This window comes from Apaloderma vittatum, unplaced genomic scaffold (genome assembly GCF_000703405.1).
Source record: "Apaloderma vittatum isolate BGI_N311 unplaced genomic scaffold, ASM70340v1 scaffold15076, whole genome shotgun sequence".
NCBI lineage: Eukaryota > Metazoa > Chordata > Aves > Trogoniformes > Trogonidae > Apaloderma > Apaloderma vittatum.
Genome location: NW_009721379.1, coordinates 54,804 through 65,201, shown reverse-complemented (window position 1 = coordinate 65,201; position 10,398 = coordinate 54,804). Strand labels below are relative to the sequence as shown.

Genomic DNA, 10,398 nt, shown 5'->3' with positions numbered 1-10,398 from the left:
GCAAACCACACGCTAAGGACTCGCACGTCTGAGCAGCACCTCTTGTCATGCCTCTTTCTCCATGGTCTCATCCAGCCACAAGCAGCACTGTCCAACAGCAAAGCCATCTGTACCCTCCTCTGGTGTGGACTCAGCACCACAGCCCACCTTCATTTCCTTGGGAGGAGGCTTCCCTCAAGAAGAAGTGTCCATATCCCCATTCATAGTCAAAATCCACCACCCCAGAGCACATGCTGTGAAGGTGAAGTTGAACTAAAAGGGCTTAAAAAAAAGTTGTCCTGAACCCCCCATGGCTCCCGGTCAGCTCGTGGCTCATGCACTCCTGGGAGTGCAGGGAGCTGATGAGATTGCTGAGAGCAAGGTCCTACCTGTCTGCAAAACTCTGCTTTTCTGACCTTTCAGGCACAGAAAAGTTTGGGAAGGTGTTATTTTTGGGAAGAGCTGCAGTTCAGTTGCACATGTAATGCCCTTTGCAGAGACCACCAGGAGCAAAATAGTAAAAACCGAAGCGTCCTGACTATTCTTGGCCCTCTCCCTCCTTCTACCACCAATTTGTACAGCAAAATAGAGGTTTTTCTTCAAGAACTATGCATTTTTAATAGATTTTATTTACATATTTTTTCTGTCTAATAAGATGGGTTTTAAATGCATTAACAGCAGCATAGTTCTCTCAGACCTTTGGAGAAAAGAAACTACAATAAAGATTCTTGTCTCCTAATATTCTGGGTTTCAGGCAAAAATTATACAGTAAGATAGGAATGCTTAAAAAAAACCACAGTTCCACTGAACAAGAAAATCCAGTTAGAAAAAAACTGTATTGGAAAACATCTATTTGCCCACAAAATAATGTAAAAATAATGAGTCCATATTCCTCTTTGATGTGTGTGGCACATGCTTCTTTAAGGAGAAATTCTGTATTTCAGAGATAGTGTGCATATCGTGGAATGAAACGGTTGTTATGGCAACAACTCTCAAAAGCAAGTACTTAACTGAGAAATGTGTTCCACATAGCCATAGAAAAATGAAAACATGAAAACAGAGACAGGAAGAATGGACAAACAGAAGCAGTATGAGATGGTAAAGCCATTTCTGATTTTCAAGCGCACAGAGAAGCAGCACCCAACTAGCTTTTGGGATCTTTTTTTTTTTAATTTAAAGCCAAAGTTTAAAGCTACATCTGTTCCTATAACATTTCATATGTCTTTTATTTGATGTCGGTGATCTAATAATTAAAAAGTGCCATATCATATTAATCCACCCTTACTGCTAGGGACCAAAGGACAGGATGCTGTGGGGCTGCTGTTCCTTGCTGGAGCCAACACACCACGGCATCTCCAGGATCCCTGGGATGGCAGGATCCAGCCTCCCATGGCTCAGAGCCCACGGGTCTGGGATCTCTGCCTGACGGGTCTCTGCAGGGTGGTGCAACCATCTTAACCACCTCCGTGCAGGCTTGTTGTGAGGCTGAACCCCCGACCCAAGGGCCAAGCCTGGTCTCCTGGGCACCAGCCAGCAGATCAGTCTGGAGCATCATGGAAGAGACACAGAATGCCAAAGCATCGACTGCCCTTGGCATTGCTGGTATCTTCTCCCATCACACTCATACAGTCTGGAGACCAGACCATTTCTCATGCTACTGAGAAAGCCCCTCTGCTCTGTAGCAACCTGGGAAAAATGTCATCCCTGAGCCCAAATCCAGTTGTGGGTTTAGCCTAGAATAAGCAAATGAGGCAGAAGCTGTTGTGGCCAGACCCTGTTTTACTTTGGTATCCGTTTCAGCTTTTCTGATATGAAAATCGGGACTCTCTCAGCACTGGCAATACCTTCTAATTTCATAATACCCCAAATTTCATAGGCACACACCCAGCTCTTATATGAAGACCCCAAGGCTGGTCCTTGAGCAGCATCACCCAGCGCTACTCCCTAGGCTGATAACTTTGTTGGGTACAGCCTTGCCTTGAACCGGAGCCACATCCACTTTGTAACGCCTATAACTCCTCCAGCAGGGATTCTTCCCAGAATCTCTATTGAAAGACTAATTTCCCATCAAGTTCTGTATATAATATTTTGTTGAAACCTAGATAGATTAGCTCCTTTGCTCCTCTCTGTTTTCCTGTTAAAATGATATTAAATTAGTCTAATGAGATCTCCTTTCGAGAAAACCTTCCTGATTTTTTTTCCCCTCTTTTTTTATATTTGCCTCCACATCCTCAGAGATCTGTGTCTCAGTAAGATTTTCGAGGATGGATGCAAGAGCCTGAAACCAGAAACAGCACCAAAAAAAAAAAAGTAAAAAACTCCTTTAATTTTTGAAGTAATGCAGACCAATCTTCCTGATTTCTGTTACATGCTGCTTATCCAAGCACCTCTAGAAGTGACAGAGCCATAGGAACTGACTCAGTTGCGAAGGGAAACGTGTCGGTGCTTTAGGCTGGAGGTTTTTCCTTTGCAGTCGAGGTGGATGAAATGCTCGAGCAGCCCCCAGGGATGCTGCTGCAGCTCTGCTGTCCTCCCTGCGCCCCCAGACCAGTCCTCGCTTTGCCCACATAACTGCCTCTTCCTGGTCAAAGAGGAACTGTGCTGGAAGCCCGACTTTCTGGAGGAAAAGCTGAGTTTGTGGTCTGGGTGACTTTGTCCAGCCTTGTTCTGGCTTTGCCCAGCCTCGGTAGGGATCTGGGATGGGATCTTGCTTGAGCACGCCCTGCCGTGGCTCACCGCACCCGGGGAGGACCAAGGGTGACGGCTGGTGATGGCAGCTTCTGCTGGGTGCTGCCGGGTGTATCCACGGCTGGTGGGATCCCACTAAACCCATCTCCAGGAGGAAGAGCAGCAAAAAGTCTGGGACAAGTAGGGGTGGCCTCGCTTGTCTTCACCACTCCTACCCCTCACTGGCCTCCTCAGACCAAATTTCCAAAGGTGTTGGCCATCCTCATCCTCAGGCTCATGTGTAGGGCACAGTGAATCTCACCCAAGCTCTCTCACTATGAAGCCTCCTTCGAGCTGCGTGTCCCTCTCCCTCTGCCATCGGGGGGGAGAGGAGACATCTCCAGAGCACAGACATCCCATGACAGACTCTAAACTGGGTCCCTGACGTCCCTCCAGAGCATCCGTTCCTCTCCATTGACTTCTCTGGAGCTCATTACTAACCCCAAACTTTGTTTGGGGGACAGATAGAAACTGTCTGGTGAGGATTTAGCCTGTGCTGGGTGTGACGAATGAAGGGAAGAACTTCTCAATTTCCCCCAGGTCTATTGAATCCTCCTTTGCAAATAAGTCACTTACGTGTCCCAAAGGCAAAGCAAGAATTTGTAAATGAAAACTTTTTCAAATAACTCTTTTGTAGGATTTACAAACCCACTGATCGGATTTGTAACACCAGGCGCAGATTTGTGTACTTGCTGCGAGATTTGAAGGATTTAAAAATCCATCTCTTGACTTGTGAAACAATCTAACGTTTTAGAAACTAGGTAGCTAAACCTAAGAGTAAAAGCACACAGCACTTGGGCCTGAAGCTTTAGTGACGGGATTTATACATTAGAACAGGGAGATAATGTAACTCAGGTGTATTAAATCCTGATTTATTAACAAACTCAGAAGTAATGGCTTTACAAATAACTCCCACGACATTTAAAAGAGCTTAACCCTTCGAGTCCTAGCATTTGTCAGACTGCCAGCTCTGTGACTGCCAAGCCCTATGTTTAAATATACTGGGGAAAATGCAAGCACACTGTCAGCCCAGCCCTGCAGCCCCTCTCCCTGGTCTTTCCCATTCCCACGGGAGCTGGGATCAGCTCCAGAGGATCCGAGAAGAGGCTTCTCCAGGTGCTGCAGGCACCCCTGGCATGTGTCTGGGATGCTTTTTGGTCCCATTGTGCTCAGGCACTCGTCATGGCTGCATGTCTCTGCCTGCACGGTGGGATGGAGCCGTGTCTCATCCCTCTCCTCACGTGTCCCTGTGCCACCGCGGTCTCTCTGCCTTCAGGGAGATGATGGTTGCGCTCAGAAACCTCTGCTGGGGTCAGCACTTTGGTGGGCTGAGCCATGTGGGGAGAGGGCTGGGAGTGTGTGTGGACCAGGATGAGCTGTCTCTATTATTGAGGGCTCTGTGAAAAAAGATTCAGTGATGCTCTCCCTGCGTCATTTCTTTCTTCTCTCAAGCAGTCTCGGGTTTTTTCCACATTATCTCCTATCTAGACTACGTGGCTTCAAGCTCCTCAGAGGCTAGAGATGGGGGCACCTCCAATTTGGGATGATGAGGCAGGATTTCATCCAGCTGTTCAAGCGGTCTGTGTGCTCTCGTATCTTTAAATCTCTTGGGAACACAAATAACCAGAGGCTGATTTCTTCCTGGTCACGATCAGTTCTGCAGTAATTTTACCTTTGACAAACCTGTCTGAAGATAAAGGTTTTCACTGCAGAACCAACTCGTCTCTATTTGTGTTTACACCAAATGCACCAGCATAACAAAACGACGTTTCCAGAGCATTGTAATTTTTAGATAGAAAAACCATAATTACCTGAAGGAGTCTGACAGGGCTGCTAATCCCCCTTTCCTCTTTCCACTGGTGCCCTATTAGCTTTTGTTTAACATAATTGAGTTCTCACGGCAGTGGCATGCCCCAGCGAGCAGCATGTTTCAGGATTGCCCTGGGCACTTGACAAGCTCCACGGGTATCCAAACCCTCATACAGGGAGAGAAGCCCAGGGTGTTGTCATGTGGTGAAAGAACGTGGTGCTGTTTGTGTCCAAACTGGCTTGGAAACGAACTGACCATTCACAACAGCTTGCTCCTTTAACGGTACAAAGTGCACTAGAAAATGATTGTGAAAATAATAGCTACTTCTTAATGAGAGAGCCAAGAGCAGCACGCAGAGGCTGGAGCACCACATGCAGGGCAACTGGAACGGAAAAGGCACTTGACATCTCTTGTGGGTTCAGCTCGCACGAGCAATTAAACATTTTTAGAACTTAACTCTTATTCCCTTTGGTGAGCCTTCCTCTCTTCCTTCTATTTGGCTCTTCTGTAAATGGCTGCTCATTATTTTCGGAACGTTTTCCTGTCCTACTTTGATCAGGACTGCTTATACATAGCACGGGAGCACCCAGAAACCAGCCGCTGAGTAAATCCGAGTCAAAGCCTTCCCTCCTGCTGAGGGGTAGGTCCCACTGCTCTTCACAGGCATCTCTGAGAATCTCTCCTCGACCTCTCCATGTTTTTACAAATATATTTAAGAATCGAAGTACTTCAGGGATGGAGCATCTGCTGCACTTCCCTTTATGTATTTAGCTTTTGCATTTTTTGCTTTAGACACTGGAAGGCATCAGGAAAGGTTTTCATTGTCTCTTCTGAGTTGGCTCAGGTTTGTGGTGGACCAAAGCCCTGATTCAATAAAGTGCTCAGTCACCTGCTTTTTGAACTTTAAAAATATCCTTAAGCTCAGCTTTTGTCAGGAAAGATCTTAATCATGAGATGAAATCCCAAGAGTTTTCAGTGATTTGGTAAATCTTGAGTCAGGGAGTGGGCTGCTCCTTGATCCTGACAAAACACTCAGCAAAGCTCTCACTGAAGGCAAAGCTGGGGTCATTGTCTCTCTGGGAGCATGTTAAAACATGGTGCTGGGCCAGGACTCACATCCCAAGGGCACTGTGATAGCTGATGCCTTGCAGTGAGAGAGCAAAGAGCCTGCCTGTCTGTCCGTCCATCCGTCCATCCATCCATCCATACATCTGTCCATCCACCCATCCATACATCTATCTGTCCGTTCATCCATATGTCCATCCATCCATCCATCCATCCATCCGTCCGTCCGTCCATTCATCCGTCCATCCATCCATCCGTCCTGGGCCACTCCGTGTTGAGTCCTGCCCTATGCAGGCTTGAACACTGTGTTTGCGTGGGGCCAGCAAAAGGGCAGTTCCTCTAAACATGGCAGCAGGCAGGGCAGAAGAAGAGGTGGTAATGGCACCGATTTAACCCAGAGCAGCTGAAGAGCCCTCAGGTCACACGCCCACACCCAGCTCCATCTGGACCATCTCCCAGAAGAGGCACTGCCTCTGCTTTCATCATTCTTCTCATGGTGTAGGTGACCAGAAGAAGGGAACGGGTTAAAACCAGAGTAATTAATATAAGAAGACTGTAATGACTATAAGACGTCTGTGTATCATTAAATTTCATTTGAGCTTTAATTAGACAATTTTTTTTTCATATAAGAGTCTTTGTTGTGTCAATTAGTTGATTGACTATCATCTGGTTTCTGGGTTAGTGAAACCTGATCCGTTGTGAATGAATTTGTTTATCAGGGAAAAGGGACCAGGGGATGGAAAAAAAATTCAATTAAATGTCAATGTGTGGAGTGACAAGCAGCATTCGATAGGGCTTTTAGTTTAATTGCTTGTATTTCATTAAGAGATGTATTTATCAAGAGAATCCTTCATTTTCAAAAGATCTTGGATATCTTCTTATTTTTTTCTGGCTTTTTAAGCACTCTTGAAGTATTCAAAAAACATAGAGAACTCTTTTTTCAATCAGAAAAAGTACTTTATTGTGGCATGTCCTGAAACAGTTACATCACTGACATGCAATGCCAACCTTTCGGTGACATCCACATGCAAATTGCAGGGAACAGGTTGTACCCCCACATCATCTGAAAGGCAATCACCAAAGATCTGCCGCTCCCTCTGCTGCTCTGCGGTCTGCGACTGCTCTGAAAATAGCGCGTGAATCCTGAAAGTTTGTGTGAGGAGGAAATCATTCAGCTGCCGGCGCTGGGAACATTTTGGAAGGTCTGTTTTAAATCTCTTAAAAGCTGTTAAATCCCTTTGGGAGGGATGGTTTTAATTTGTGTTTTATTTGCATTCCAGCTCATCACACGTGGTTAACAACCAAAAATGAAATAATCTTTGGTGAGGGGATGGCACGAGCCCTGGTGATGCAGCTGAGCTCGTCCAGTTATGTAGGGGCATCTCCCGGGGTCTGTGCAGTCATGCTAGAATAACTAATCTTCCAAAATGATTATTTTCCTGGACATCCAGGGAAACGGCAGGAGCAGGGAACCTCTGCATGTGGAGCACGGTATTGGGGGCTCAGCCTAGCACCCTGCTGCTCTGGGAGGAGTGGTGGGACACGACACATGTCCCTGTAGCGTAGGACCTCTGGCAATGCTGCGAGACATCAGAGCACTGGGCACTTGATGCATCAGCCAGCAGATTTTGTGAGAAAAGAGTATCTTTTGACCTGGGCCTAGGACATTACCCAGCCAAGTAATCAATCTGGGTGGTATTCAGGAGAACCAGAGCAAAGGAGCCCCTGTGACACCAAGTCCTGCCCTCCACTCATGCAGCAAACCCTGTCAGGTGTCAGTTTGGTGAGGTGTTCAAGCTCCACCACAAAACCAGTTTAATTCCTTGCCCTTGGCAGATTTGCTTTTCAGGTATTGAGGCTTGGGAGAATGGAGTGTCTCTCCAAGGATTTGCTCAGTGCCCAGCAGAAATCCTGACAGGGCCTCTGGGAGTGTCTGTATGGTAAGTTGCTCTAATGAGTACTAATTACACCCAGCACATGGGTGATCAAGCTCTTTTTCTGAAACACATCGGTACAGTTCAGCGTTTTCTGCCATGTCTATATTCCATGCCCCCATTTGCTTGAAAAATACAACCAGGACGTGGTCTATTCTCAGAAACTCATTATTTCTCTTATTCCATGATGAGAATTCACTTTCAAAGGGTTTGGGTAAGAAGCAGCTGGCAATTATAGCCTCCCCGAACACTTTGTCTGCAATGTTACACCAGCATCATCACAATGACTGGAAAGCCAGGGCTTTTCCATGAGCAAACCAGAATGACATGGCATGGATAAATGCTCCAGGTTGTCCTCTCTTGGGGCAAACTATCACTTTACAAAGGTACTTGGGGAGACCCAAAGTTTGGGCAGAGCAGAACTGACATGGGTGAAGAGTCTGTATCTTACCTGAGCCTGCTGAAGGAGAAAAAATGAAAAAAACAGACCAGCCTTTCCATGATGGCTTTGTAGCAAGGAAGAAGCATTTGTAAGGAGGGATGCAATACTGTGTGGTCTTTGGGAAGAATCCTGCTCTCCCAATGCTGGGCAAGAGCAGAAGAGCAGCGGGAGTGTGCTGTGAACATTATACACCTGCATCAATTCCTCCTCCATGCTTCCAGCCAGGATGGGCTTGGCAAACTTGGCTTAATTTTGAAGGCTGGAGGAGGCGGCTCAAGGTCTTTAGGTCTCGCCCTTCTTGGCATCTCCTCCCCTGTGAGGTGGGAGGAGGCACAGGGCACCCATGTTCCCCATCTGCTGTAAGTGGCAATGGTTGCAGTCGTGTTATGTGACCGTGCAGCTGGATCAGGAGCTGGATGTTCAGAGTTGGGGACCACAGGTTTTGATCCCTGGCTGGCCAGACCACAATGCTTTTAGATATGTGTGTCTTCATGGATTTCCAGACACAGACAGACTGTGTAGTCCAAGTCAGGGAAGAAAAAAGAGGCTTGTTGCCATTTACTTGTTACTGAAAACTGAGTTTTCTCCAGAAAATGAGTACACACGTATGCACCTCTGCTGGTGAACCAAGACCTGCCTGGATATGCCTAAAATATGCCACCAGGAGAGGTCCCTAATCTGGGCAGGTGTCTCCGCAGTGTCACCCCCAGGTTCCAGAACAGCCTTGCTACTCTTTGGCAGCATTAGCGAAGCTTGTGGAGTTAACACCTAGGGCTTTTAGTTATTAGCTTTTCCTGAAAATTAAAAATATTCTGTTGGGAGAAGAAAGTTTTTTTCCAGTCATGTCGCCTCTATATCCGCAGTGAGCACTGGAAGTCCCTGTCCTGGTGGAAACCTCTCACGGTGACCAGGCAAGCTGACAGCCCCATGGCTTTGAACTAGGACCTCTGGTTCATTAGACAGGTGTCACTGCTCTGGGCGATGCCTGCACTTACCACACTTTGTGGCTATTCCATCTGTCTTGGCTCCCATGACAACTTAGAGATGCGCAAATGTTCCCAGTAAACCATTCAGACCTGCCTCACCCCATCAGGTTTTGGGGTTTCCCTGGCAAGAAGAAGGAGGTACCAAGTCCCACATATCACCTGCTAGGCATCCTCACCCTGTCCTTTGCTCCACAGAAGATTCCCTGCCTCAGCACCTGTCGAGCTATCTCCTGAGGTCCTGGCGGTGAGCCCGGGCTGGAAAGGACTGCTGGGAGGTGCTGTGGGAAGCCAGCTCAGTGCACCGAGCAGCTCCAGTCCCTCTGCCACAAATGCTTTGGTTTTCATCTCTAAGTAGCTGAAGAAGTGTGTGCCTATCAGTAAATCTCCATCATCCCAACTGCAGCGTGTTTCCTCCGATAAGGGTGCTGTGTAATGGCAATTATGTTTTCATTTGTTGTGAGAAAACTTAATACGCAGAGTGGCAGAAACGTTATTCATCCTCTGTTAATTATGAGCTACTTACTGTAGGGAATCATGCAAAAACAAAAAAGTGTAATCAAATGAAATAAAGGGGAAGCAGCTTGTGCACTTGCCTTCATGCTGAGTGGAATTAGCTCCTGCAATGCTCTGCCACCACTTATCATTAATAACACTGCGTGGCCCCGTGCTTGACCTCACCTTCAGCTCTGCGGCAGCACAGCTCCCTGCGGAGGTGGGTGCAAGGGCATGGGCAGATGCTGGGGGTCTTGATCTGGGGGTGCTTCATGCAGTGACACTCCCGTGGGACTGGGCTTATATGAACCCTGCCTGTGCCACTGTGAGCTCTGAAATGGAGCTGCGGGAGAATCCTAGCTGGATCGAAGAGCTCAGGCTGTTGCCTTTTTTTTTTACATCGCTGTGTTTCTCCCCTCCAGGCTGTGGGATGCGCTGGGAAGGACAAGAATGGGGTGATGCTGGGGGTGGCTGTAGGGCTGTGAGCCCAGGAGCAGGACCAGCTGTCCCTGCAGGTCCAGAGCAGGTGGCAGAGGCATGTGTGGTCCCACATGGTCTAGTGGTCAGGATTCCTGGTTTTCACCCAGGCAGCCCGGGTTCGACTCCCGGTGTGGGAAAACAGTTATATTTCATATCATGCGTGTTTTTGGGGGGCTCCCTGGGACAAGGAAATCTGTTGAGGTGTCTGCTGGAGCAAGTCCAGAGCAGGCTGCCAAGGTGGCCAGGGCTGGAGCATGGGATGGACAAACAAAGGGAGGGAGGCTTGAGGGGCAGAGCTGGGTCTGTTTAGCCTAGAGAGAAGGAGAGGGGGGATTTCATTCCTGTCTGCAGCTGCCTGGTGAGAAGGTGCATGGAAGATGGGGCCAGGTGCTTCCCAGAGGGTGCACAGTGGGAGGATGAGAGGCAGCAGTGGGAACAAGCCGGACCAAGGAAAGTTCTTCTGGTTATGAAGAATAATTTTAT

At 47.7% G+C, this 10,398-nt stretch overlaps 1 non-coding gene across 1 annotated transcript; it reads left to right on the top strand.

The window, feature by feature from the left end:
• The first annotated feature begins 9,980 nt into the window (after positions 1 to 9,980).
• On the top strand, positions 9,981 to 10,052 carry TRNAE-UUC. Its single transcript has one exon. It is a non-coding gene; the product is annotated as a tRNA-Glu (tRNA).
• The last annotated feature ends 346 nt before the right edge of the window (positions 10,053 to 10,398 follow it).